Here is a 26,614-nt window from a genome sequence, read left to right as displayed (position 1 = left end):
AATATGACTTAGCAGACTCTTTTGGGTGCTAAGTCGCAGTAATATAAGACAGGGTCTTATTTTCAGGGAAACACGGTATCAGTCTCTGTTTGCGGAGCCAGTTTGCGTTGCATCACCAGGACTAGAGACTAAGCCATAGGTGTGTAAAGCTAGCGTAACAACTTCTCTGACGTCCCTGTTGGATTCTGGCAGTTTGGTTACCTTGGTTAATGCCAGTCCGCTAGCTGAAGGCTATCAAGAAAACACATGAGTGCGATATGTATAGTGATAAAACGTGTATCCTGTAGCTCTTGCTACAGTAGACAGTTGTGGGAACTGTGTCCTATGAAGTAGGTGTTGTAAATAGTTTGATGCACAGTGTATATTGGGGCATGATTTCCCTCTGTTTGGGGACTTGTGGGGAAAAACAACATCTCATACTAAAGGGCTGATGTAAGCTCTTGTAACCAGCTGCCTCCTCCTGACAACTGTATAAATGTTGACATTGAGGAAGAATGTACAAACTAGCAGGTCTTGGCTGGAGAAGATGACGAGGATCCTCCTTCTGTTCAGGATGTATCTGAACTAGATGTTTCACCGGAAAACTTTGGTACTGCACAAATGAAAGATCCTATTCTCACAAATGCACAAAGAAGCATTGTTATCCTAAATGGAGTACTACAAGAACCAGACGCTGACCAATGGTTTCCCCTATTTTGCTATAAATAATGCTTTTGAGTAGAGCAACCAAAAATAGTGTGTTAGGGCAGAAGAATGTAGTCCTAAGCTCTTGCTCAGGACCTGAAAGTTGCAGGTTCAATCCTTGCTTGGTTCAGGTAGCCGGCTCAAGTTTGACTCAGCTTTTCAACCTCTTCGAGGCCGGTAAAATGAGTACCCAGCTTGCTGGGGGGTAAAGATGACTGGGAAGGCAATGGCAAACCACGCCGCAAAAACAGTCTGCCAAGAGAAATGTCACATTGTGATGTCACCCTAAGGGCTCCTTCCCACGGACGGATTTCCGCCGCGTAATACGCGGCGAAAATCCGCCGCGTTGCCCACAGCTATTAGGTTCTATTGAACCTAATAGCTTAATGCTCACGGTGCGGAATTCCATCACGGAATTCCGCACCGTGAAATCATCCGACCTCACCCGTGGCATGCTCTATTTGCCGCGGGTGTACGCACGGCTGGCTTCCATTGCAGTCAATGGAAGCCGTCCGTCACGCTATCTTCCGCTGTAGCACAGCGGAAGATAGCGTGAAACCGCTTCCCCACCCACCGCCAGCCGCATCATATGACTATGTTGACTAAAGTATTTCTCGGGAATTGTTCTATATGTTTTCCAGGACAGGGATCCCTACACTATTCATGTCAAAGATAAGAGCTGTGCAAACTCTGTAAAATCAAACATACATACTTCTGTATATCACCCTCAGACAAATGGGATAGTGGAAAGGTTTAACAAAACACTAAAGCATATGTTAAAAAGGGTAGTAGAAAAAGATGGGCATGACTGTGACTGTCGATGATCATACCTGATGTTTTCTATTAGAGAAATATCCCGTGCTTCTATAGGATTCTAACCCCTTTGAGTCGGTCTAGGGTCATCACCCAAGGGGTCTGCTTGACATAGCCTAAGTGACATGGAAAACAGTCTACTCCCTACAAAAGTGTTATTGAGCATGTGACACAAATACAAGACCACATTGCTACGGTAATTCCCATTGTAAGAGAACACTTGCAGAGGGCGCAAGAGGCTCAGGGCCTCTGGGTTTGCCAAGGTTAGAAGCTTTAATCCTGGAGACCGAGTCTTGGTGCCATGGTAGAAAGAAAATTTCTCGCCAAGTGGCCAGGTCCCTATGAGATTGTAGAGAAGGCTGGTGAAGTAAATTTTTGAGTACACCAACTGGGAAAAAGAAAGCCTGACCAGATTTACCATGTCAGTTTAATTAAACCCTGGAAGCATAGGTAATCTTTAGGCACTTTTTAGGTATTTTGAAGGAAAATTTGCAGCAACCCATTCCCGGGGTCAAAATACTCTAGGTACACCAACAGCAAGAGGCCAAAGAGTTCCTGCAGAGAAATAAAAATAAGTTATCTGATCTGCTGGGACATAACCGCGTAATAAAGCATGATATAATAACTGAACTTGGGGTGGAGGTAAATTTCAAACCCTGAAGCATGTAGAGCAGTAGTCTCTGCCGAGGTGAACCGCGATGCTTGAGATCAGAGTGGTTGAGGAGTCAAAAAGTGAGTGGTCAAGCCAAATTGTCATGATTCCCATTGTTTAAGTGTTCTAGGGGCTGGATTTTATTGGACTGATGGGTAGGTTGGTAGTGTGACCCACAAATCTGTCTCCCAGTCCAGTACGGGACTTTCTTGGTTCCCCTGGCCACTCAGTTGTCTCCACTGAGCTGGAACATAAAAGACTGCAAGTCCAGACAGTCTGGATCAGAGCCTGAGCACAGGTCCACTGTAGAATTTTGACAGTTTGCTGGCAACTTCTGCATGCTACTGCTGGGTGCCCTGACCGCATTCCATTTCCGATATCCCAGCATTTGCCCCAGCAGTTGAGACCTCACATTCTTTAGGTCTCCCTATGTATGTAGTCAAGCTAAACTGATGAAGGGGTTTCACCCGAAATGTGTTTTCCAATGCTGGTTGATTATATTACCAAATAAAGAAGGAGTTGAAACAAATAGTACAAAGAATTTGCTCCCGGATTACTGCGCCGAACCACCAGTTTTTCTTTGGTGCAGAACCTACATAATTTCTTGTATGCTACAAACCTTGCCTTTTCTTTGGGCCACTCTTACCATGCGGGTTTTGCTCCACCCCCTTTTTTCTATTCTGCATTCATGTCTAAATGGTTATTCCATTCTGGTAATGTTCTAACATATTGCTAGAATACGTCATAACATTATGATCAGTGAGGGGCCATCCTTTGGGATCCCTGCTGGTCCTAAGAGCAAACATTTCCCTGCTGAATGTATTGTAAACGTATATTGGTAAGTGCTAGTATATTATTCTGGGAAGCTGTTTTGTATAAAGTACCCCTGGTACCTGCTTATTTCAGGAATTATAGAAGAACATGGCAGAAAAAAAGCCCCTTTGGATGTTGTGTTCTTTTAAGCCCTTAACACACTGACATTATGGAGAGGCGGAGCTTAGTAGTGGCGCTCGGTGCCCCCCCCTTGCTGTGTCCCTGGCAGGGGGTGGAGCCTAGCATATTTGGGAGTAGCTGTATCAGTAAAGAGGGGAGCAATGTAGATCTCTCCCTTCCTACAGAGAGACAACCCTTTAAATGAAATGTGGTATGCAGAGCTGTTGCCATAGGGGCCCATGCTTAGGGCAGAGAATTTACAGTGCTGTCCAGACTGTGTTCGACCCTACAGGCTCTTCCAAGTGCCTATGTACATAGGTATTGCCTTATCACTTCTGTACATATGGCATTTGATGGAACATGCGGTTTCCATATGAAATCTATACAGTAGATACCCCATGCACTTTTAGGAAAGCCCTATTCTCTACTAGGTGAAATGTCTTGAGTTGCTACATCTTGGAAGCTGAATGTCACTGTCACAACACATTGTTGTCATTAAGCCACTTTGGAGAATGTGTGTGCTCCGAGCAGGTGCCATGTGCCAGCGCCAGCAGATGTCTGTACGTCCTCCTGACTGCGCAGTTTCTGGCAGCGCGTTCTATTGTCACGGTGCGCTGATTCAGGATGCTGGAAACCCCTGGGATCCTCTCAGATTAGAATCTAATGTTTAGGACATAAGAAATCTCCCATCTGTAAAACAGTTGGGTACAGAGGCAAAACATTACAGTAGAAGCTATATATTGGAGTGGAAAATAAGTTAATAGAGTATGATTACATCAGTCTTAGACCCCGCGATGGATATACTGTAGGTGATTTATTGACAGTGGATACAACATTCTCCAATAGCTTTCACTGCCAAGACAAGACATCTTCTCGTCCCATAGACCATGCTCCTTGGGGCCCTTTTACACGGAACGATTAGCATTCAGTTTATTGTTGGATCGAGCGAAACTGAACAATAATCTTTCCGTGTAAGCCCTGCCAGGGACTGAATGACAAACAATAATTCATTTGCTTATCATTCGTTATTCAGTTTAAGCAAGCATAAAAACCAAACAATGATTGGCGGTATAAACAGGCAATCGTTCATCTAGGAACGACTGCCTGCTTATTGTGAATGGAGGCAGGCGACCGGAAGCAATCTGGAGCCCAGCCCACCGCCATTCATTGAATGACTATCACTCCTGTGTAAAACGACCTTTAACTCCTTCCCGCTCCAGGGCATAAACTTACGTCCTGGGGATAGCGCGAGATCACATATGATCCCGCGCTATCCCGCAGCGGGAGCCGCATCGGAGATGCGCCCCTCGCTGTTAACCTCCGCGGCAGGAAAAGAGTTCACAGAGGGAGTGCGCTCAGGATGCCAGACACTGGCGTTCGGTGTTGCCAGTGCCTGAGATCGCTGTATAAGCGATAAGGCATGGCAGGGCTATCACAGCGATCATCAGGGCTGTGGTGAATGTCCCCCAGAGGGACACAAATGTCGTAAAAAAAAAAAAAAAGATTAAAAAAATGTAAAAAAAAGTTTAAAAAAACCTTTTTTTATGCTTTTTCTCAGATTAGCATAAAAAAAGGTAAAAAAAAACCTAAAACCCCTACATATTTGGTATTGTCGCGTCCGTAACGACACGTACAATAAGTTGCACATGCTTTTGACTGTACATGGAAAAAAGTGTTTAAAAAACTGCTAAAGAACTGAGGCAAAATGCCAATTTTTAGCATTTTGCCTCACTAAAAACGCAATAAAAGTGATCAAAAAAGCTGTATGTAGCCCAAAATGGTACCAATAAAAACTACAGCTCATCTCGCAAAAATAAGCTCTCACAGAGCTCTGTACATCAAAAAATAAAAAAGTTACAGGAATTTGAATGCAGCGATTTAGAAAATAAAAATTCCAAAAAAGGGTTTTTATTGCAGAAAAGTGGAAAAACCTAAAAAATGTAAGAATTTTGGTATCGTTGTAACCGTACCGACCCGCAGAAAAAATGGATTGTGTCATTTATGCTGCAGGAATAACGCTGTAAAAAAATCTGTGGCAGAATTGATGCGTTTTCTCTCCCTGCTATCCTAAAAAAAATAAATAAAAGTTTTACAATATAGTCTATGTACCCAAAAATGATGCCGATTAAAAACTACAGTTCGCCATGCAAAAAACAAGCCCTTATACGGCCGCGTCGACGGAAAAATAAAAAAGTTATGACTTTTGGTAAATGGAGAAGAAAATCCGCCAAAAATCGTTGCGTCCTTAAGCCCAAAATAGGCCGTGTCCTTAAGGGGTTAAAGAGGTTTTCCAGTAAATAAATTTATCACTCATCCACCAATTAGTTGATGAATATAAGATTGCTGGGGGTCTGACAGATAAGACCCCAGGGATCATGAGACTGGCCAGGTGAGTTGGGCAGTGGTGCATTTACAACGACTTCTCCTTCCACTGTCGGTAGCACTCGGCTATCTCCATCAGTCCCACAGAAGTGAAATGAAACAGTTGGTCACACATGTACACCACCTCTTTTACTAGGGGGACTTGGAGATTACCATTCTTGCGAACCTTCCGGCTTCCAACAGGTTGGATCCTCCACAATCGTACATTTATCACCTTTCCTGTGGATAAGTGATTCATCTATTCGGTAGGAAAACCCCTTTACTATATGTTTACATGTTCATTAAATAGGTATTGAATATAACCATAGATATAGCCCAGATTCTAATAATGCATGGCACCGATGGCATTAGTTAGGAAGAAAAGTACAATTTGTTATCAGCATTGATAAGAGAAACATTTGTGTCAAGTTGCTCTTTGGGTCAGAGTAACATTAGCAAATCCAAGCTAGATTGCATATGCAGTAACCAAACATTCTTGTTGATTCCTGTTACCAGGCACTGGAGCTAATTCACTAGGGTCACCAGGAACAGCAAACTATGCCACTAGGTTACTAGAGACCGTGACGAACCACCCTTGAACACCATTTACATTCAAAATTCTGTGCTGATTAATTTCTTAATATTTCTTCACAGTTGTCATTGTTCTGCACTTATTACACAGAGCTCCAAATTCCCTGTTTAGACATAAATTTGACAAAATAATATTCTGGCTACCTTCAGCCACCACTAGAGGGAGCTCATTGCATGCTGTTATACATTCAATCAACACTAAGTATACAGTAAGCTCCCATTCTCCCTCTAGTGCTATCAAGATGTGCCAAGCTGATAGACACCTACTAAAAAAGACTGAATGTTGTCAATAAGTCAAAGGGAACACTAACAATGTATTAGTCTAAGGCCTCCTTCACTTGGGGGCGACAAAGTCGTGTTGCAAGAATGCAACAAATCGCATGTATGTGAAGCCCATGCTTTCCTTTGAGTTCCTTCACATTTGAAGCTGCAGTGAAAAAAAAAATAATACATCACCTAAGGCGGAGTCATCTCCGGCGTGTCTTCTCCCCTGAAGCTTCCCGTCACTCGTCTTCAGTCTTCTACCATCCTGGATTGGAGGTTGAACTCCTCGACTCCAGGAGGGGCTGGTTGTGATTGGTTCTGGAGTACCGTGACTCAACCAATCAGAGCCGGCGCTCGATAAACCAATTACAGCCATTCAATGAATGAATGAATTGGTTTATCAAGCACCGGCTCCGATTGGCTGAGTCATGGCACTCCAGAACCAATCACAGCCAGCCCTTCCTGCATTCGGAAATTTCAACTTCCAATCGAGGAAGGGCTGGCAGAAGACTGAAGACCGGGGCTAAAAAGGAGACTCACCGGAGCCTGACAGCGCCAGAGAGGTGATGTATTTTTATTTTTTTAACGGCAGCTAGGGTTTATTTTCGGGATAGGGCTTATATTTCAAGATATTTATATTTATGAATAGGTGATTATATCATTTTTGTGGGATAGCCCCTTTAACATAAAAATAATGACCAAGAAAACCATTGAAGCCATTCAGTTAGCTGGCCTGAACCTTTGTGTACACTGGCAGAGCGCAGCCTATGCTTTAGCATGTGATCTGCAATCTTGCTTGCGTTTGTAGACAAGATGAGTTTTATGGCATTGGAAGATTCTAAAAATTAATTAAGATAAACCATTTACCATTGGGAGATAGCGGGAGGGAAGGTGTTAACATGCTGGGTGCATCAGCATCTGGATCCGCTCAGTGGTACATAACAGTGTTTAATCCTTATCTCAGCTTAATTAGTGTGCGCTCTGATTAACGCCAGCACACAACAGCATGCAGGTCCTATATACTGTGTACTAACAGCATTAACCCTTCAATGATACAAACATTATTGTATTTATCCTTCAATAATAAAGAGGTTCTTTATATCTGGGGTTTCCATTTCAACCACACTTTCCTATTAACTACATGTTAAAACTCTGCCTCAAATGCTTTCAAAGAATGTGCTGTAGCTGACAAGCCCAAAACTTATGAAAGATGTGTCTACATTTGGGCATCTCTAGCCTTGTGCTAATGCCGCTGGTGGTGGTATAGCGACGTAGGATTCAGGATCTGATGCAGCAGATAGAGTAACCAAGATGTACAGTATTTATCGAAACACAAAAATAGAAAAGAACAATGATAATGATTTAACAGTTTGACTTTCAACTTTAAATAACTTTGCCGCAAGCTACATCTAACTAAATCCTAGGACCTCACTTCATGCACAATATGAAATACCAGTGATGCCATAACAACACTTTATAAAGATCAGTCTAGGTGCCCAAAAATATACAGTAACACACAGTCCTTTTGAAGGGTTAATCAAATACTAACAACTACCTGTCCGTCCGTGAGTGAGGGAGATACATGCTCCGCCCCTGATCACATGACGGTTATGTCATCACAGGTCCTGTAAGTACACGGCTGCTGTCCGGCTAGGTGTTTGTTAGTATTCCATAGCGACTGAGGCCGCATGGGATTCGTAGGGGATGTAGTCCGCCGCAATATGCACAGGGATGAAGGACCAGTGATGATGTCTCCATCGTGTGATCAGGGGCAGAGCATGTAACTCACTCGGGATAAAGGACCTGTTGCCAGGGTAATAAAATTCTAAGTACAGCACCAATCAGGCCCACCCCACTTGCCCGCTGCCGGCGATAAGAAGAAAACACCACACGGAGGTCTGGTATCATTCCTCACACGGGACATGGCTGCGCTTTGCCGAGCTTTATTACAGATTACATGAGATCTTATACCCTTTGTCCCATCCCCATCAAGGGGTGATGGGCTTATAACCATATATGGGCAGTCCGGATTTCCGGCCTGAGACAGTGAGGCGCCTCTGGCTTATGTACAGAAAATCACGTATTTAATTAACTCCAGTGCAAAGAATCACCCACTCAATTCTAAGAAAGCGGCCAAGCATGCATTCTCCATATATGGGAAGTCCGGATTTCCGGCCTAAGACAGTGAAAATTATGTACATAGTGGAACATCTTGATACGGCACTTCTGGGAAAACGGCCAAGTACATGCGTCCTTGTGTCTGGTTCGGTATCTTCTCTGAATTTCTAGAAACATCTCTTGCAAAGCCTTGGAATATCTGATGTAAGGCGACATATAAGTTTTTTCTCTCATTTGGAATTGAATAGAACTTGCATATAGGTATAAAAGTATAAAAAACATATGGCAATATATATATATATATATACCCTCACAAACCCCCCTAAAAAACTTAATATGGAGATCAAGCATCAGACTTTGCACTCTTCCTCGGTTGTCTCTCCCTTGCGTCAGGGTTTCTCCACTGCCCGTAAGTCCCTACCTCCTAAAAGGGAGGGATCCCTACCTCACCTCAGAAGGAGGCCATGGATTCCCTGGGCTTATTTCCGGGCATCCATACCCTCTATCTGTACGAGTTAACACCCCGCAGGGTGTGCCCTCGCCGGAACCTAAGGTCTTCTGCACTTTCCCTAGGCAAATGGGAAGTCCACTGACAGTCCATCTTATGAGACCGGGGCAGACACAGTACTAGTACATTTCTCCATTCTTCTGGTAACGTACGTGGTTGGCATTATCGGAACTGGCTCTTCATCTTTTTCAAACAAGGGAAATTTTGGTCACCATTAAAGGGATAATACACAAACAGGAAATTACATACCCCACCTCTTTCTGCTAAAATCATATCCAGGGCACTCTAGGGCCATGGTTGCAGTGGGCCCTAACTGGTCAATTAACCCTTGCAAAGCATGCCTGGTGTAGTTTACAAACCTCTGCTGATTGTAATAGATATAATTCATCCAATCTACATTATTATTAACAGTGACAATAGCAAATAAGGACTCAAAACCTGCTTTAACCTGATCTCTAGAATTAAATTAATCTCGCACCCCCCTTGGCACTCCTATTGCATCTATGTATACATGTGGATCAAAGTTACCACCTTGAGTGTCAACTTCTCTCTTAGCACGATGCGGTGTTGGATTCTCACCCTCAGTGTAGGCTTCATATTGCACATTTGCTTGTATTAATTTGTTCTGAAACAGGGGGCTAGTGTACAGTAGTCAAAGGTATGTGTGGCTACTTGTGTGTGTTCGAGAAATTGTACCACATTATAGCATGTAAAGGATATGCAGGATCATTAGTTTTTGCAGTGCGAAGTGTGGATCCAAGCGGGCTTTCCTTCGAGCTTGACTGCAGTTGGGGTGGTGAACAACATCTGGTAAGGACATTCAAACCGGGTTTTTCGCTCAAACTTTTTCACATAGACCCTGTCACCTGATTTCAGATAGTGACACTCATCTGTAGGACCTGGGAGAAAAGCAGAGACTACAGAATACATTATTGACAATTCCTTGGAGGGACCCATGACAAAATTAACAAGAAAATCATTCCCCAAATTCAGCTACTGTGGCATGTATCCTCCTAAGAAAAAGAAAAACTAATGGAAGACACTCAATTCAAAATTTACCCATTTTCTTCATTGTCTTTTGTATCTACTTTCCCACTACTCTGCGGATGGTAGGGTGTGTGAAAAACCTGGAATATACCCAAAGCAGACATAATGTGTTGCATTATTTCACCTGTGAAGTGTGTACCTTTGTTTGACTCAATCACTTCTGGTACCTCGTATCTGCAGGTTACCTCATTCATGAGCTTCCGTGCGGTTACCTGCTTATTTACTTTGGTAACAGAGTAGGTCTCCAACCTGAAAAGAAATCAACAACAACAAGCACGTATTCAAGCTTTCCAACAAGTGGGAGCTGAGTGTAGCCAATTTGCAATCCCTGAAATGGGTAGAGTGGTCTAGGCAAGTGTGATGTGGCAAATTTTACTTCTGCCCTGTTGCTTACGGCAAAGATCATGCAAAATTGGACAAATGATGCAGCAGCTACAGAAAACCAAGGAGCCACCCGTCCTCGTTCAAGCGTTGACATCATTACTGCTTTGAGAGGTGCATCTTTCCATGCGTCAGCTGGGCCATCATGGGGCACAGGGACTGTGGTGGGCAAGTGCTGTTGACTGTTCACCATACGCCGTTCCTTTTTAGTCCATTTTTCCCTTTCTTCCTTGCTGGCTTGTAACTGTAAAGTCTTTAGCATATCAAAGGCCAAATTTTTATCAAAGTCCAAGTTTTTATCAAAGTCCAAATTCAAATCAAAGTCCAAGTGTAGTCAAAGTCCAAAGTTATTATCAAAGTCCAAAGTTATTGTCAAATTCTTCTTTTCTTCTTTCTTCCACGGCTTGAGGGCCGCTGCTTTTGCTGTGTGGCCTGTGATGGCGTTGCCTCTTGCTTCTCTGGTGTAGGAATTGGTGTGAGCTTTCCACCTTGTCAGGTAGAAGTAGGGTCTCCATGAGACTCTGCACCGCTGCAACATTCCTATCTGTCTGGCCTTCCAGGTTGGGCCGTAATCATGAGCTATGCCAAATGCATACCGGGAGTCAGTGTAAATGTTTGCCGTCTTACCTTCCTCCACTCTACACGCCTCAGTGAGGGCCTTTAGATCCGCTTCTTGTACTGCGACATGCGGAGGCATTCTGCTTTTAGGACATCTTGTTGTGTAACCACTGCATATCCAGTGTGGAGTCGTCAATCACCCTGGGTACCATCTATAAAAAAACAACTCAAAATATGCATTATTAACAAGGGCTTTCAGTAACTTTTTTTTAAAACTTAAATTTTCTTGTTGCATCACTGCTGGACAATCATGCTGGTATTTTATTTCAAAAAGATTAGAACCTTGTTGCAAAAAATTTAAAAATTTAAAAATGGCTTGCAAAAAATTTAAAAATGGCTGACTTGCAATACCTAGATCACCTATGCCTTCTCCTCCCCCCCTTTGAAACAGGGTACGCAATTGGAACAATAGTACCCGGTTTCAAGGTAGTATAACATTGTTAAAAAGATTTGATGGATGCAGATAAGGCCTGTAAGATGTTAGCACCTATAACAGACATGAGTTACATCGGGGAAGAATAATCTACAAACACCTATTATTATTTGAAATGTGATATCCCTTTAAGTGAATTCATTATTAGTCTGTTCTTGCATGCAATGTCTTATCAAAATTTGATACAGGAGAGAAAAAACAAAACAAAAAACTTTTACTAGCTGCTCAAGCTCCTCACCCCCTCCCTTGGACAAGAGGGATGAAACATTACGTACTATTACATCATCTAGCTCCACCCCTTCGATATTGGCACATTGCGTCCGTCTTCTCAGCTCATTTCAGCTTAACAGTCCAAGCATCCACATCTCAACCAAGCAAAGTCCCATGCATGGGGAGGACTTTTATCCCCAGTCATTATCCACATCACACATTCCACCACAGCTTGAACACGGGTCACTAACTCTCATCCATCCATACTCTCAAGTCTGCTCCGTCATCCCCCTATGAAGGTGTACCAGTACATGCAGATGCACAGACAAAAAAAAAAAAAAGTTTGACAAACATACATACATCATCTGAAAAACACCGAGGTGAGTGCTATGATCTTACAAAGTACATGATTCTATTGAGATGAGATTGTGAATGAGCGCTATTTATGACAAATTATGTGAAAAAGTTTGCTGAGTGACTGAGATATTCTATATTTCTTATTTACTGAAACTATTATATGCTGTATTAAACGCTGAAGTGTTTTAGAATCTGTGGGTATTTTTCAGCCCCCCTGCCTTTCTTTCTTCCCAGTCTGTGACCCTGAACAAAAAGTGAAGTCTGAAAGCCCCCACCTTTTTAAAACATACTGTTATCTCTTTACGAATATGAAACACAGACTGAATTATTTTAGCATAAACTATTGCCTGCATTTGAACTCATAATTAACACATATGCTGGGACCTTGCAACATTCATTTTCAACCCCTGTATAAGTAAGATAAATTGCTATATTTCCTGCCTACTAAGACAGTATAATTAATTAAATTCATTTCAATTCATTTTAAGCAAGCAGAGATATTAACCAAGGTTGTTATTGCATTTTCTCTCTCGCTGTTATCTTCTTGACCTTGAAGACTGCAGCTACATGTCAACAATCTTTCTCATCTAAAAGCAAGCTCAGTTAACTATTTGCACATACAGTATATACATATATATACACACACATATATATCTATATCTATTATCTATCTTGTATTATACACATTTTTCTCCTTTCTTTGCCAACAAATCACATGCATTGTAACTTTCTTATCGACTTGCTTGTTTCTCATACTTCTCTCCCCTACCTAACTGTCAATATAACCTTTAATAGACACTCTCCTGACGCCCTCTTGATCACTTACTGTACTTTTCAACATTTCACTTACGGATACTTTCTTAAACAAATAATGTGTACATACTTTCTCTGACTGTCTCTCTCTCTTTCCTCCTCCTCCAGCATTTCTAGCAAACCTTGATCTTCCAAGGCACCTCTCGGTCCTAAAGACCTCCTCCCAGACACCATTTTGTAATCTGCCGTGCGGTCGGTGTCACACATTTTCATTACAGTTTTCTTACATTTTACAAATTCATCCACACGGCGGCAGCCCTTGAAGGGCTCTATCTTCTTTAATAAGATCTTACGCATATTACAACAACAACAATAATAATAATAACACGCTCCATAGAGTGCATCCTTCTGACCCGAATTGTCAGCCCCTTATATACCGGCAAGACAACCGAAGGCATCTTCTTCTATAGAACCAGTCCCAAAGAATGCATCCCTCTCAGCTAAACCATCAACAACTAAACTAAACTAAAACGGAGGGTTCCTTCGTCTATGGGACCTGTCTCACAGAGTGCTTCCCTCTCCTTAGCTAAACCATTAACAACTAAACTAACCGAGGGTTCCTCCTTCTGTGAGACCAAATGAAAAGTAAGAGTAAAAAAAAAAAAAATTTTGCAGATACAACAAACAATCTCCACTATCGTTAAAACACTACGGACTTCAACAACAAATAAACTACAGACTAGTTTCTGGGTGAGCCATTGGTGCGCATATCACGGTCAGTGGTCCATGACGGCAAACCCGAAGCCCACACGAGTTACCGTGTAGAACTCTTAACCCAACCCGTCCGGTCACAAACCACAGATAGTCAGTCCTGCTGCAAGACTCTCAGCGTAAAACACAACATAAATATATGCTGGCCTTACCTGGAGTTCTGTGAGTTGATCAGGCTCGGTTTGCAGCAGGACGGCTTCCCCGCGGCGTGGATCCGGGTGAATTGCGCTGTAAGCTCCGATTTTACCGCCCCACGTTGGGCGCCATTTTGCCAGGGTAATAAAATTCTAAGTACAGCACCAATCAGGCCCACCCCACTTGCCCGCTGCCGGCGATAAGAAGAAAACACCACACGGAGGTCTGGTATCATTCCTCACACGGGACATGGCTGCGCTTTGCCGAGCTTTATTACAGATTACATGAGATCTTATACCCTTTGTCCCATCCCCATCAAGGGGTGATGGGCTTATAACCATATATGGGCAGTCCGGATTTCCGGCCTGAGACAGTGAGGCGCCTCTGGCTTATGTACAGAAAATCACGTATTTAATTAACTCCAGTGCAAAGAATCACCCACTCAATTCTAAGAAAGCGGCCAAGCATGCATTCTCCATATATGGGAAGTCCAGATTTCCGGCCTAAGACAGTGAAAATTATGTACATAGTGGAACATCTTGATACGGCACTTCTGGGAAAACGGCCAAGTACATGCGTCCTTGTGTCTGGTTCGGTATCTTCTCTGAATTTCTAGAAACATCTCTTGCAAAGCCTTGGAATATCTGATGTAAGGCGACATATAATTTTTTTCTCTCATTTGGAATTGAATAGAACTTGCATATAGGTATAAAAGTATAAAAAACATATGGCAATATATATATATATACCCTCACACTGTGATGTCATCAACATCATGTGATCAGGGTGAAGCATGACAGTAACGTCATCACAGGTCCTTCATCTTGAGTGCTGTGCTGCTTGTGATCCCTGTTGTGGTATGAAGAATGTATGTAGCAGAGCTGTATGTGATGTACATGTAGCAGTGCTGTGTGTGTGTGACATGCATGCAGCAGAGCTGTGTGGTGCATTGTGCCACTAGAAACACTGGTACTATAATTTCCTAATAATAACTAGTATTCTACTATTATCGATATGGGCTATCGGAAACAGCTTACAGGACTGCCTTGAAATGTGTCTATTCTCTATAGTTTACATGATGGTGCAAGCGATGACAGTTTGATAAATTGTTGAGAATTGCTGCTTTAGCTAATTTGGTCCCTAGTGGCGTGCACATCTAGTCCTTGGATTGAGGCCAGCCCCACTTATGGTTTGTGGCATGGGAATCGCATCTATTACTGACCCAGGTCAGGAGCGCAAGTCTACCATAACTTTCCTTGATCCTTGTCCCAGTCCAACTGGCCCCACTAGGTTGAGGTATTGTGGCTGCTCTCTCTTCTTATGGCTCTTATCAGTGAGCAGCGTTTCCCTCAGTCTGTGCACTTTAGTTGCATCTTGTCATACAGCACCACTCCGCTCTGCAGGCAGCAACTCCTTTAACTTAAACTTAGGCCTCATGTCCACGGGGAAAATCAGGCCCGACGCGGATTCTTAATGCAGAATCCCACAGTGGGTCCCTCCTTTCCCGCGAACATGAGGCCTGAAAATAAGAATTACTCACTCACTGTCCGGACACTGCAGATTTGCTCCCAATCGCGATTGGATCTTCTTTCTTCAGCCCGGCGGATGTACTCGGCACGCCGGAAACGTGCCGTGCGCATGCGCAGTGCACGCTCCTCTTTTTTGAACACCTGCTCTCGCGCACTCCTGCGCCGGAGAGCAGGTATTCAGCTGCGGGTGTGCCGCGGATCCGGAGACAGCTTCCATAGGCTTCAATAGAAGCCTGCGGGAGCCGTCCACGCGGGTAATTTCCCGCACACGCAATCCGCGCCTCAAGGGAAAATGACATCCGCAGGTATTTAATTACCTGCGGGTGGCCAATGCATCCCTATGGGGCGCGGATCACGCGTGCTGGTGACCCACTGCGGATCTGTCCCCGTGGACATGAGGCCTTAGTCCCTCTAGTTCTCTTGCACAGCAAATATTGTTTGTCCTGTTTTTCAGAGCCTCGCCCAATGAGTTTGTTCCTAGTGAGCATGCTCAGTACGTGTCAATTTTTATTTTTTTTGCACTGCATTTGCAGTGTCCATCTCCATAGCAACGTAACCCTTTAGGGTGAGTCCCTACCACGAAGACTTCTTCTGGACTGAGACAGTTTTCTGGCATAAATACCTTAAAAATATGGTGATTGGATCAAACACATATTTATAAAGTCGTGTACTGTGTGAATGTGTCAGAAAACGTGATCTGAGCTTCAGGGTCCTGTACGATGCATTAACAAGGGTGTGCACCCTGCTAATGAATCTGGCACACCACTCACAAGGTATGCCAGTATATTAATAAGTCTGTCCCGTTATATTTTATGGTATCCGTGTAAATAACACTTTAGAAGCACTTCTCCCTTTTTGAGGAGACTGGCATGCATATTTTTTCCGGTAGCATTGCCTGAAGTCTCAACTGATTATTTCCGCCTTGTAAGATGATAGCATTTTGCTAGAGTATGCCATTAGTTTTTGATCAGGGGGGTTGCAACCTCTGGTACCCCCAACGATTCCGGGAATGAAGGAACCTCAACTTTGGTGTAGTGCTGGGGCCACTTTACATATAACCCCGCACCACTGGGTGGCTGAGAGCACTGTGGTGCAGGTAAAACTACATGAGTGCTGTAGCCCTTTTGTTCACTAATTGATGTGGGTCTCTGAGGTTGAACCCTCACAGTTCAAGTAGTGATAACATGTTCTAGAGATATGCCATCACTTTACAAAAATGGAAAAACTCCTTTAACCCTTTCCAATTCAATTTTGGATTCAGGGTTTCCTAAAAGGCTTTCTCTTTTTGCTGGTATACAACAGTGCCATCTGCTGGCTAAAGCCAGTGTGGCTGGCAATAGATGGTAAGAATACCCTGTTGGACGTCTTCTGACATTGAAGCTGTACAAGCTTCAATCAGAATGTAGGAAGATGTTAGACAATGGATTGGAAAAGGTTAAAGCTTCTTGCTAATTCTCCCTGGAGGGAGGCAGAATCCTACTGCACACTGATGAGGGGCAAACACCCCGAAACAGCTGTCTGTGTATGGTATTCTGGCTTGGTTTACAATTCCCAGTCATTGTTTCAAAGTCCTTTATAAAGGGTAGGACATTGATCTGTAGGTATGCTGCCATCCAACAGGTGGGGCTGCAGAGGTATTGTGCCATCTCCCTTATTTGCACCAAAAAAAAAGATACACAAAAAAAACTTGTTAAAAGCACATGAATTTCAAGGCCTGTTTTTTGTAAACCCAGAAAACCAACTAGAAAACAATGTGCTAAGGAAGCATTGAAGAGGAGCTGCTATATCTGAGTAAAGCAGAATCAATCAGGTGGGAACTTTGAAGTGCCGTGAATAAAAACTCCTTTTATTGTAGTCTGTGCATATAAAAGTTCCCACCTGATTGATTCTGCTTTACTTATAAACACCACTGGATCGAGTGGCTAATGAAGTATGTGAGTATACTCCTGCATGTGAAATATATGCTGCAAGCTGAAGTGGATGAGACGAGGTGAGATTTTTTCTGCTGCTATATCTGAGTGCTGTACCTGATCCGCTATTTTCGGATTGCCACAGAGTACTGTATTTGCGCAGTAAACTGTCTATAACTCCGCATTCTACCCACCTATCGGAGTCAAAACGGTGACCTTCTACCCCTTAGGCTTCCTGTCCACGGGTGGGTTTTCATTGCGTTCCCTGTGGCGATTATCTGGCCATGGGGAACACAGTGAAAGCTCTCCATACCGATGCTATGGAGAGTGCTTCTCCCCTGTCCATGAGCGGAGAATCATTGCGATTCTCTGCTCGCGGCTGGCAAATCACAGCATGCTGCGAATTGCTGTGATTCTCCGTGGTCCTCCGCTGTCAGCCTATCTGTCAGATAGGCTGACCAGCAGGGAGCCGTCTGCCGGCTCCTGCTCCCGGGCAGCGGCTCTCTGCTGTGGGATACCGCAGTGCCTGTGGACAGGCAGCCTTAGTTTTAGCAATTGTGAATTCTACTCACTTCTGCCCATTCATATTAGCATTTAGTAGGGGTCTCGCCACCAGGAACCCACTGATCAAAATTTCTGACATAGTACTCTTACGCCCAATGCACGCGGGCGTATTTGCATTGCAGAATGTGTAAGCGGACGCCTGCTCCGGATTCCATTTTTGTTATGCAAAAACGCTTTTCCATGTCCACGAGCGATTTTCCGTTCGCGGAGGAAAAATTACAGCATGGCCTATTTTAGTGTGATTTCCATGCGGACGGGTGTCACTACGGTCAGGCCACGTAATCCGTGTCATCTGTCTGTGCTGCGCAGGTGCCTACCGGCATGGCCGACACATCCGCATTACAGATGAAGACACTGTGGACAGGTACACAGGGGTCACCGACCGGACACCAGGTCGGATTCCGCTGTGGGATCTCACATACGGAAACCAACCAAGCCGTGCTCATTTAGCCTTACAATATATGCAAGAAATGAATCTCGGCAATGGAGTTTAACTCAAAAAATGAAAACTTTGTATTTTTATTATATTTTTTTAGCAACTATTTTTAAAATAAGTTAGTATTATTCTGCATGAAAGTAAAATAATTCTGAATGTATAATTTCTTTTTCTTTCTTCCAAGTAGTTCTGGAAGAATATTGTACCCACAATATTAATAGGACAAAAAAACTGATGTAAAAACTTTATAAAATGTCTATTCAAGAGTTCACTGAATCCAAAAACATAATATAAAAAATGTATATCATAGGCCTCCTGCAGGCGAGCCGTGCCCCTGCAGTGATCACCACGGCTCACCTGCTCCGCCGCCTTCTCTGCTCTGCTACGTGCAGGCTGCCGTCCAGCTGGCACATGCACAGAGCAGAGCCGGTGCGCAGAGGTGACCTTTCTGTGTGGGCCTTTGTGAAGCTTGCACAGAAATAGGACTTGCCGCGATTTGTTTACCGCGTGAGTTTTCGCGCGGTCAAATAACAGCTGTCTGCATTAGATAATGCAATCCTATGGCAGCGGGCATGGGTGGAAATTCAGTGGAAATCCCACCGCGGAATTTCCGCCCTTGTGCAGTAGGCCTAAGGGCTCATGCCCACGACCAATGTGGAATCCGCCTGCGGGAGTACTGCAATTGAAAACAAAAAAGTGCCAGCAAGTAATCACGTTTTTCAACGCAGATTTCCGCGGTCTCCATTCCTTGATATCAATGGAGCCCTCCCACTGTGGAAATCCGCGGTAAAATAGAACATGCTGTGATTTTTTTTTCCTGCTGCAGAAATTTGTGGTAGAAATCTGCATGTGTGCGTTGGCAGGCAGAAAGCTACTAGCTTCAATAGAACCTTACAACTGCGGAATTCACGTGCACATTTTCCGCCGCGGGAAACACGGTGCAAATCCGTTCGTGGGCATTCACCCTAAGGCTAGATTCACACGGGGTGTAATTGCCGCGGAATTTCCGTGCAGACTTTCTGCATGGGAATTCCGCCTGCGGCTTTTTATCCCGGGATTAGCCAGCAAAGTGAACAAGATTTGCAAAAATCTTGCCCACACACTGTGGCTGATCTATTGCGCCCAAGCCGCGCTGAAACTGACATTCCGTGCAGAATTCAAAGACGCAGCATGTCAATTCTTTTCCTGTTTCAGCGGCGGCCTCTCTCCTTTTTATGGGAAGACACGGCAGCAGCAGAATGCAGGCGGTGAAGCCGCTCTGGGTTTTGAAGCTGCATTTCTTCTGCGGAAATCTTGCGTTATTTCCATGCGGTCATTCTGCTGGATTTCGGTCCCGCGTGACCCCAGCCTAAGACTGCTTTCACACCTGTATTAGGGCACAGTTGAAGTGTTATGTTCGTGTGGGCAACTAAGTATCGGGCCCACACGAACCTGACCCGAAGACACGGGTTAGAAACAACTGACCCTGTGCTGAAGGGAAGATGGCAAGACCCTACCTAACAAGCAGAGCGATCGCCTCAATAAAGGCGGCCCCACGCTTTGCCCTCCCTGAAAGGGTGATACTCGCCAGCAGGCGGAACTGACACATTAAATGCACAAACTCACTTACTACACAACCTCGCACGCTAAAGCAAATGGTAAAACTGAATATAAAAGCAAGGGATTAGTTCATACATTGGCCAACGAACTTAAGCTGCAAGGCTGCGATCAAGGCTCCTCGTGTCTTGCAGTCCCTACTCTAGCAAGACACTAAACAGGCAGCGGAGGAAACCAAACACCCAGCAAGCTGCAAGTTGACCTGACACTACACACACAGCAAGCTGCAAGCTGACCAGACACTACTCAAACAGCAAGCTGCAAGCTGACCAGATACTACTCACACAACAAGCTGCAAGCTGACCAGACATTACCACAGGCAGACAAGACTGAGGAAATACAGCTTCCTCTTGCAGAGGGTCTGGGGTATATATCTACCCCCAAACCCAGGGGATTGGCTGACCAGAACAACCACACCCAGCCAGCTCAATTAACCCTCACCTGTACAGGTGTGCTCCTGGAACCCAGAGTACTACAAGTCCCAGAAGCACAACCTAACATTGGTTTCTGTATCTCTGCTCCATTTTTGGAGGAGAGAAACTGAAATAAAACTGATCCAGTTGTTCTCCCATTGATTTCAATGGGATTTAAAAAACTGAAAGCAAATGGAAAGGCTTCTGTTTGCTTCAGTTCCGTTAGGTTTCCATTTTTTGGATGGGAAAATAATGCAGTCTGTAGCTAGACCTAGACCCACTAGACCTGGAGGTACTAGTGGATTGTAGACTAAACTGTAGTAACCAATGCCAATCAGCTTCTGCAAAAGCTAATAAAGTCTTGGGGTGCATTAAAAGAGGTATAGGGGTGAGGGACGAGAACATTATTCTACCACTATATAAGGCACTTGTCAGGCCTCACATGGAATACTGCGTACAGTTCTGGTCACCGGTGCTCAGGAAAGATATTATAGTGCTGGAGGGGGTTCAAAGAAGGGCAGCTAAACTAATAAACGGAATGGGAGGACTGGAATACCCAGAGAGGCTATCGGAGTTGGGATTATTTACCCTGGAAAAAAGACGGCTAAGGGGTGATCCAATAACTATGTATAAATACATGAGGGGACGATACAAGGATCTCTCCCATGATCTGTTTATACCCAGGACTGCGCCGGTAACAAGAGGGCATACTCTACGTCTAGAAGAAAGCAGGTTTCATTGCCAACACAGAAAAGGGTTCTTTACTGTAAGAGCAGTGAGACTGTGGAACTCTCTGCCTGAGGATGTGGTGATGGCAAAATCCATAGAGGAGTTTAAAAGGGGACTTGATGTCTTTCTAAAGCAGAAGGATATTACAGGATATAAATCTTAGGTTAATTGTCAATCTGTGTATACAGGCAGGCAGGAACTATTAGGGGTTGATCCAGGGATTAGTCTGATTGCCATTAGGGAGTCGGGAAGGAATTTTTCCCCCAAAAGGGCTAATTGGCTCCTGCCTCTTGGGGTTTTTTGCCTTCCTCTGGATCAACAACACAGGAGGATAACAGGCTGGACTAGATGGCCATTGTTTTTATTCGGCCTTATGTTACTATGTAGCATTTTGTTTCCTAACAAAAAAATAAATGGAAACCTGACACAATGGAAGCAAACCAAAGCCCCATTGAAATCAATGTGATTCCATTTTTCTGCTATGTCAAATGTGCATATAGGGGCATAACTGTAGGTGATGTGGTTGCACCCGGGCCCAGGAGCCCTAGCGGGCTCATAAGGCCTCTCTTCTCCATATAGGGAGCCCAGTACTATGAATAAAGCATTAGAGTTGGGGGCCCTGTTACAGGTTTTGCATTGGGGCCCAGGAGCTTCAAGTTACGTCTCTGGGTGCTTATAAGACAAGATTCACACTTCCTTATATCTCTCTATTGGGTTTTCCAACAAGGCATTCCCTGTGAATCCCTGACAACAGTATTCACACACAAATAACAGCGGAACCATTACTTTTAATGAGGCAAAGAGAATCCAGAGGTGCAAACTTTGGACTCCATTTGACCTGTTTTCTATTTATTTCCATCTATTTTGGAGTACACAATAGCATAGTCTAAATGTTTGCTTTTTCAGTCAACCTAGCTGTATTAGCTTGTTTTTTTGTAGGACGAGTTGTATTTTTTCTTTCAAAATTTGTTTATTGGTTTTATGTCAACAAAGCAAACTTAGAATGAATACATCAAGGTACTTGCATAAAATGAAGACGAGATGTTGCATAGTATGGCAAACCGACCCGAAGGTCTTATATTCTTTTCTTTACATTACATCGTGGCAAGTATGAACTTAACTCGTGTCCAATCAGAACGGAACAGGTGTAAATGGATGCGGGGACTTATAATCTAATGGGTCTCTAGTCCCCGGAAGAACCGCCGGCAGGCCAGGTAGATGGAAGCTAGGAAAAGGGATAGGATCCAGAAGCTTTAGCCTGACAGCGGTCTCCAGGAGGCAGAGCAACCCACCACGCCACACCGTGTCGTAGACACGAAGTCCACCGATTCACTGTCGGTATTGTTAACAAAAAGAGTGGCATGAGAGCCGAGAACACAACACAGAGAAGGAAAAGAAATAGAAAGAGACACAAAAGGGGAAAGGAGACTCATAAGATAAAAGGGGAAAGAAGAAAGGAGGGGGGGGGTCGATTGGCAGTCTCACCACTTCCTTGTAAGTGAATATGCACCTGGGCAAACAAGTAAATAGGCAATCAAGCGCCAGGCGTCAACCGCAAGGGCATGGGAGGAGCATCAAAATGTCACCTACACGACCCGTCAGCGAGCCATTTGGGGAACGACTGGGATCCTTTAAAATCTGTCCAGACCGCCCAAGTGGTGTAGGTGCCGGTTGGCTGCGGTCCAGTGTCGAGGTCAGAGCTTCTAAGATCCTCCATATACTTAATGAAGTCCACGGCCTCCCCCCAGGTAGTCAGGACGAGTTGTATTTTTTAATGACTCCACTTAATAATGCATGTAATGTTTTGAGAACTTTATATACTTTATGGTAAGAAATGGACAAAAAACACAATTCCGTCATTGTTTTTTTCTGTTTCATATTTACAGCATTCACTGTTCAGTAAAAATTAAATGTTTATCGTTATTTTCTGGTCCAGTACGATTATGGAAATAAGAAATTTATACAGTTTGTCTTGTTTTACTATCTTTATATTTAAAAGAATGGCTTTTTGTAGCTGTAACGGCCCCAAAGAACTTACTGTAGCATGTATGGCCGGAAGACCTACTTTTGGCACGGTGACGCCAACACTCCAACTGGACCCTCGGGATGGTACGTCAAAGAAATAACAAAGTCGAGTCCAGCAATAGTTTAGGAATATGGGAGTGTACAGATTTGATTATGGCCTGACTTCAACGCTCTCTCTTTTCCTTTTCCTGTGGATTTATTTACAAGACAATTTCCCCACTAGCTGCTTTAGATGAAGGGTTGATTTAGATTTTAGTGATGTGTATATGAAGAAGAGGAACAAGTGGCTGGAAGGCTAATCCTGGCTTTGAATTCACCGGGTAGCTATGACTCGCTGTTTGTCAAAGGCCGACCTCAGAAAGGTTCTTCTCCCCTCCTCCTATGAGGTGCCAAGGGAGCGGGTTTACACCATGCTCTACCTTGGAAGAAGACATTTTGCACTGCTGGCTTGCTCTCGTACGGGTACTTCCTCCTCTTTGATACGAATGAATTGCTCCTATCTCCACCTCCTCTGACTACTCTATCCCTTAACTGCTCACTGCCTCTTAGTTATATAACCTCTCCCAGTTTTTGCACTTTTTGGACTCTTCCTACTCTTGCATAGGGACTCATATTGTGGCTTTCCCGCCCTTGGACTCTGCACCAGTGAAATTGAATCTAACTATCAGCCAAAGGGACTGCAGCTAACATCACGCTAATCTCCAGGCTTAGAGAAGAAGGGAGACACAGGGTCTCTCCTACAGACGACACCTTCTTCTGTGCTGTGAGTGTTCTGTAGGACCCGCTGGTCCACTACATAGCCATATTCTGAAAACCATAAACTTTATTTTTCTATTGATGGAGTTGTCTGAGGGATTTCTTTGTGACACAAGTAGAAGTTTTTATTGGTGCAATTTTGGGGTACACATGTAGTAGAACCATCCTTGAGGGATGGCACGTTATATGTACACTGTAAACCGCTCAACACCTTTAAACTACACTATGCTAATTGAATAGCATGGCCGTGGTCATTCACTTTGAACACTGGCTGCTATGCAATTGGTTTAGCCACACAAGGTCGTGACTCATTAACTGAGTGGAACACTAACATAGCATGTGTTAGCACTGGTACATCAGTACTTACAACTTTTTGATCACTTTTTCCTCACATTTTTTTTAGGAAGAAAGGAGGCAAAAAATGCAATTATAGTAGTTTATTTATCTCGCACGTGAACACAAAAAAAAATAATGTGAAGGTGTATTTGCTTTTTCAGACGTGGTGATACCATTTATGTTTATTTTGTATTGTTGATATTTTTACATGACATATGGGAGAACATTTTTTTATTTTTCATATTTGTGTGTGGTTTTTTTTTGTTTTTTTTTAATGTTCACATTTAATTCTTGAACTTACGATCTCATGGTTGTTTGAAAAATAGCTGAATAGTTTAAGAATAGCTTTAGAATAGTTTAACTATAGCTTTACAACAGTTTGAGTTAGGGGTGTCCAACCTTGGGAGTCTCTGGGCCACATTGCAAGAAGAAGAGTTGTATTGGGCCACACATTAAATACAAAAACACTAACGAAAGCTGATAAACAAAAAGAAAAGTCTGTCTACAAAGAATCCCCCATCATTCTTCACTGGGCTCCCACTGTCCTCTTCTGTGCCCCCATTACAATTAAGTTGACCATGTCTGTACCTTCTCATCTGATCATGTTTGTATGTTTTAATATAAACACGTCTTTAGATTTGTTCCATTACGCCTGAGGAAGGACCCTGCGTTGGTTCGAAAGCTTACAACATCATCATGTATTTTTGTTAGTCATTAACAGGAATCATATCTACAAGATTACATGGTTTCTCTTACTGGGAACAATCACACTTAGCAAAGTTCTACATGAAGTGAGGTCATACTGGTTCAGTATGCTCAGCACAAGTCCTAAATGCTGGTTTATAACACTTCCTAAGCGCAATAACAACCATAACATGTAAGGCTTTTATGGCTTTATGACTGCATTATGGCTTTGGTGAACTTCGTTTTTTGTAAAAGTTGGGAAAACCAGCTTGACCAAACATTTCAAAAATTCGCTCCAAACTATTTAGCAGACTTCAAATGTGAACACGTTTGTATGTATCAATCATTTGTGAAATGATGGCTTCACTCGATGCGTAAAACCAGTAGGAATGGAAGGTATAAGGATTTTATTTGCAGAGCCCAAGCAAAACACATGATCCAAGTGCAGTCTGCAACATGTTTCACCGCTGGACCAGCGGCTTTGTCAGCCAACATAATCCGAGAGCATACAGCACAGTTTAAATAACCAGAAAACAAGCAAGTGAAAGGGTCACAAGACGCTGCTGATCTGCTCTATAGACTGAAACAATTGATTGCTATTATGAATATAATTACTCCACAAAGTTGATGTAATTATGAATTAATTTACTGGCACGCATAACACTGATTAATTAAAAAGGTATATAGAACCGGTTTAACAGAGCAGTGATTTAATGCGGCAGTACTGTAAATAGTCTAGGTATCCTGTGAGCAAGCAAACCGCTGCATATTGTGAATATATTTACTCCACAAAATTAGTTTGATTATAAATTAATTTGATGACTTACATTAAAAATTGCTCAATTAACAATGTGTATGGAACTGGATTAATAGAGCAGCAATATGATGCAGAGTAGCATACACAGTCTATATGTCCCGCGAACCAGCGGTGCCCGTCCGTACGGTAAGGAGCATCAATTATGCACTGTTGTAAGGGTATTACACAAAATTAATAGCAGTTTGATGACCAACAATTAGTTTACTGGCTGCCATACGCTAATCAAATTAGAATAGTGCATGGAACAATTAAATAAATAATTCAATAAATTAAGAAGCCAATCAGTTAGTTACCAGCTGAGCTGGCAGAACATTGCAAGCATATATGGAGCCGGTTTAACAATTAAATACATAGATTTGCGGCTCATGGCGAATGCCCTGGAAGGATACATGGCACCTTCGCATTTCAGTGCTACCAGTCCTGTTGCTCATACACAGGGGAAGGCAGTGAGCGGGAGGAGACGCCGGGTTATGGCAGTGATGTGCCAACTCAGAGGGCTTATGGTGCCAACTCTTTGACTCGAGGCAGATGACTTGCATACTAGGTGCACTACTTTCAAAGCAGCCATATCTACAAGTGCTAAAAGGCTTTTTTGGGACAATAGTAGGTGTGTCACCCTGCTTAACACAATGGCGCCAGACTGTAAAGTGTTTTTCAAGTGACAAGTTCCCTTTAAAACAATATGATCCCTTAATTATAGATAGTAGAATTCATTTATGATTTATATCCTCCAGATCTAAAATGAAAGCAGCCGGAAGGGTATTGCAAATGTTTTGTTCTAGTGCCTGGAATAATGGTTTGGTTGATGCGAAGTGCTCTTTAGTTTCGGAAGAAACGGGAAATTTTACAAAAACCACTATTTTTGTGTAACATCACACCTGGATGCATTCAGAACAGCTTTACAAGCCGGACTAACAGCAGAAATGATCGCCGAGGATAGATCACAAGGACACTTTCATTTTGGCATTATGGTGCTACTACGTGAGCGCTAGCAGATAAAGGTAAATCGCCTCCCGTTAGCAGGGCTCATATAATAGTATACTCAGGGCTCCTTCACACGGGCGCTGCGATTTTTGGCCGGCCACATCATGGGCGAAAATCACATGAACGAAAGGCAGACTTGACTAAGTCCCATTTAACGCCCATTCAGATGGCCTGGGTGCGGCATGTATACGCCACCATCTGGAATA

The sequence above is a fragment of the Eleutherodactylus coqui genome, chromosome 13 (genome assembly GCF_035609145.1).
Source record: "Eleutherodactylus coqui strain aEleCoq1 chromosome 13, aEleCoq1.hap1, whole genome shotgun sequence".
Lineage (NCBI taxonomy): Eukaryota > Metazoa > Chordata > Amphibia > Anura > Eleutherodactylidae > Eleutherodactylus > Eleutherodactylus coqui.
The sequence above is the reverse complement of the archived record's forward strand: the minus strand, read 5'-3'. Positions refer to the sequence as shown.